The following is a 4,737-nucleotide window of genomic DNA, read 5'->3' on the forward strand; positions in this document are numbered from 1 at the left end:
AGCAAGTAAAAGATCTGTACAATAAGAACTTCAAGACACTGAGGAAAGAAATTGAAGAAGACCTCAGAAGATGGAAAGATCTACCATGCTCATGGATTGGCAGGATTAATATAGTAAAAATGGCCATTTTACCAAAAGCAATCTACAGATTCAATGCAATCCCCATGAAAATAACAATCCATTTCTTCAAAGAGTTAGACAGAAAAATTTGCAAATTCATCTGGAATAACAAAAAACCCAGGATAGCTAAAGCTATCCTCAACAATAAAAGGACTTCAGGGGGAATCACTATCCCTGAACTCAAGCAGTATTACAGAGCAATAGTGATAAAAAGTGCATGGTATTGGTACAGAGACAGACAGATAGACCAATGGAATAGAATTGAAGACCCAGAAATGAACCCACACACCTATGGTCACTTGATTTTTGACAAAGGAGCCAAAACCATCCAGTGGCAAAAAGATAGCATTTTCAGCAAATGGTGCTGGTTCAACTGGAGGTCAACATGTAGAAGATTACAGATCGATCCATGCTTATCACCCTGTACAAAGCTTAAGTCCAAGTGGATCAAGGACCTCCACATCAAACCAGACACACTCAAACTAATAGAAGAAAAACTAGGGAAGCATCTGGAACACATGGGCACTGGAAAAAATTTCCTGAACAAAACACCAATGGCTTATGCTCTAAGATCAAGAATCGACAAATGGGATCTCATAAAACTGCAAAGCTTCTGTAAGGCAAAGGACACTGTGGTTAGGACAAAACGGCAACCAACAGATTGGGAAAAGATCTTTACCAATCCTACAACAGGTAGAGGCCTTATATCCAAAATATACAAAGAACTCAAGAAGTTAGCTCACAGGGAAACAAATAACCCTATTAAAAAATGGGGTTCAGAGCTAAACAAAGAATTCACAGCTGAGGAATGCCGAATGGCTGAGAAACACCTAAAGAAATGTTCAATATCTTTAGTCATAAGGGAAATGCAAATCAAAACAACCCTGAGATTTCACCTCACACCAGTGAGAATGGCTAAGATCAAAAACTCAGGTGACAGCAGATGCTGGCGAGGATGTGGAGAAAGAGGAACACTCCTCCATTGTTGGTGGGATTGCAGACTGGTACAACCATTCTGGAAATCAGTCTGTAGGTTCCTCAGAAAATTGGACATTGAACTGCCTGAGGATCCAGCTATACCTCTCTTGGGCATATACCCAAAAGATGCCTCAACATATAAAAGAGACACGTGCTCCACTATGTTCATTGCAGCCTTATTTATAATAGCCAGAAACTGGAAAGAACCCAGATGCCCTTCAACAGAGGAATGGATACAGAAAATGTGGTACATCTACACAATGGAATATTACTCAGCTATCAAAAACAACGAGTTTATGAAATTCGTAGGCAAATGGTTGGAACTGGAAAATATCATCCTGAGTGAGCTAACCCAATCACAGAAAGACATACATGGTATGCACTCATTGATAAGTGGCTATTAGCCCAAATGCTTGAATTACCCTAGATCCCTAGAACAAACGAAACTCAAGACGGATGATCAAAATGTGAATGCTTCACTCCTTCTTTAAATGAGGAAAAAGAATACCCTTGGCAGGGAAGGGAGAGGCAAAGATTAAAACAGAGACTGAAGGAACACCCATTCAGAGCCTGCCCCACATGTGGCCCATACATATACAGCCACCCCATTAGACAAGATGGATGAAGCAAAGAAGTGCAGACCGACAGGAGCCGGATGTAGATCGCTCCTGAGAGACACAGCCAGAATACAGCAAACACAGAGGCGAATGCCAGCAGCAAACCACTGAACTGAGAATAGGTCCCCCGTTGAAGGAATCAGAGAAAGAACTGGAAGAGCTTGAAGGGGCTCGAGACCCCAAAAGTACAACAATGTCAAGCAACCAGAGCTTCCAGGGACTAAGCCACTACCTAAAGACTATACATGGACTGACCCTGGACTCTGACCTCATAGGTAGCAATGAATATCCTAGTAAGAGCACCAGTGGAAGGGGAAGCCCTGGGTCCTGCTAAGACTGAACCCCCAGTGAACTAGACTATTGGGGGGAGGGCGGCAATGGGGGGAGGGTTGGGAGGGGAACACCCATAAGGAAGGGGAGGGGGAAGGGGGATGTTTGCCCGGAAACCGGGAAAGGGAATAACACTCGAAATGTATATAAGAAATACTCAAGTTAATAAAAAAAAAGAAAAAAAAAGCTTCATGTCTTCTTTGAGGCTGAATAAAACTCCATTGTGTGTATGAAATTCTCGGCTACTGTGAAGAATGTAACAATAAGTAGGAATTTGCAAGACTCTCTCTGCAATGTTGACTTGGGATCCTCTGCATATGTACCCTGGATATAGCAGAACCATAGCCATTTGAATTACAGTAGTTTGAGAAAACTACGTGCTTCAAAGGCTAAGTAGTTTAACGTTCTATCAGCGATGTGTAAGATGTCCTCTTCTCTTGGTCACCAAACTTGCCACAATGGGTTTTCTTTATAACAGCGACTCTGGTTTGAGTAAATGAGATCTCACTGTAGTTCAGGTTTGAACTTAACCTTTGGCTGAGGATGCTGTTTTTCTGAAACATTTATTTAATACTCGAAATTCCTTTATCTCTCCCTCTACTTTCGAAGACCACTTTGCTGTACACAGACATCTTAATTGGTAGGTATTTGCGTTCAGGGCTTGCAGTCTATCACTTCGTGCTTTCTGGCCTTTGGGATTTCATATGAGAAGTCTCATGATGTTCTGGCGAATTTGTTTTTACAGTTGGTGTTGTTCTCTAGCAGACTTGGATCCTGCTTCTTTGTTCTGTAGCCAGAACAATTTCGTTGGGGGAGTTCTTCCTTGGGACTCGCCTAGGTGTTTTCAAATGTTTCTTGTCCTTAGATTTCCCTTTTAAAAACTTTGCAGAAAGTTCTGTTTTCGTTTCATTAGGTGGCATTGCATTTAACTATCCTTTGGTTTCTATTTCCTTCTCTTCTGTCTCCGAGTTTTTTAGGCTTAGTCTCCTGATTATATTTCCAAAATTCCTGCAAGGTGTAGTAATGTTTATTTGTATTTATTTATTGATGTCTAGATGTAATATTCAACAGTGTTGAATTCCTTTCCTGGTATGCGTAATTCTGTTTGATCTTGCCTATAATTATATGATGCATTTTGCTGTGAGTTTTTCTTGACTTTTCCATTTCTAACACTCACGGGGTCTTCTTTCCAAGTTCCAATGTCCTAGCTGATTTCTAAACATGTTGCTTTTCTTAAAATCTGTTTATTTCACATCTTGTTCTGGGATTGAATTTTTTCATGTAATTCCCCTTCCTGTTTGCATCATTTTTTGAGGTCACTGATCACATTTACACTCCATTTTCTCATGTTTCCATGTTTCTTGTGTTTTTGTGCTGTGGTTTGCCCATTTGTTGATATGCATATCTCCTTTGGTTCTTCTTCATAAAGGGGAAAATACCATTAGTTAAAGGTATGCTTGCTATGGCAATAACAATCCCAAACCTAACAAGATGTGAAAATATATTTGAAGTTGATGAAAGCCAACTGCTTCATTGCCAATAGCCATAAGATAGAGATGTACATGGTATGTAGAATGTACACTGAGGCCTGTGGTTAGCTCACAGCAACTGAATGTCGACTATCTGGCATGATGTTTTCATCTTAAGAACATTTTTCTTTGCATAGAAGAAGCCATACTAGACACCCTGGGCTTTGCAGGCAGTGAATGAGAAAGGTTTTTCACGTTCCAGAAACATTCTAGTATGTATACTCCGGTGTGGCTAATATGCTAGGTAAGGGATGTTTACAGGGTGTGTTGAGAGGTAGAAAAAGCAACCAGCTTTGGGATATGAACTGAGAGGCCAGAATCCCTGCTTTCAAATCTCTCTACATATTAAATATTGTGAGAGGGATAGGGCTGTAGACACAAGCAATTAACTGGGGCTTTGGGGTTTTCAGTTCCATCAGCAGTGAAACTCAGAGAAGAAAAAAGACTCCAGAGGTTGGGCTGCCTTCTAGCCCCAAACTTGAGGCCATTTAATTCTACTACAGTTTACCATTGAGTGATAGGTTCAGGTCCTATAAACCAAGATTACAGCTTGTCACTGTTCCCTTTACTCTCCAAAATGAGCTTCCTGTTGCCTGAATTTCTTAGTGTCACAATGTCTCCCCATACCTACTATCTTATAATTGTTCTGTTGCTGTAGTTGGGAGCAACCAGAGGCTGCATAAACTGTCCCCAGACTCTCAGAATTGTGATTACTTCTGGTTTTCAGACCCCTGGGTAATCTCTCTCTTAAACACTAGACTTCTTCCAATGATGACACATAGACATACTTTATGAGACATGGCCAAGAACAGAATAAACCTCCTCTCTGACCCTAGTCACTCTCAGAAGAGACATTAATAGACTACAAACACACCTAATGGGAAGCAAGGCTGTGAAAACTAAGTGCTTATCTTATAGATAAGACTGCCGGTAACCTTTCACCAGGGTCTCTTGACCTACCTTATTAAAGATGTTTTATTTGTGCTTCCTTCTACCATCGGTAAGCTAGGTTGGAGTAGAAACCTGCCTGATCCTTCTCATTACATACTCACCCCAACCCACTCCCTGATTCTCTCCAAATTTCAATTGTCTGATCACCCTATTTAGGAGTTTCAAGGCTTTTCCAATTATTTGCTTTGGAATATAATAAATCTGTAGTCACT

This window comes from Rattus norvegicus, chromosome 1 (genome assembly GCF_036323735.1).
Source record: "Rattus norvegicus strain BN/NHsdMcwi chromosome 1, GRCr8, whole genome shotgun sequence".
NCBI classification, from domain to species: domain Eukaryota; kingdom Metazoa; phylum Chordata; class Mammalia; order Rodentia; family Muridae; genus Rattus; species Rattus norvegicus.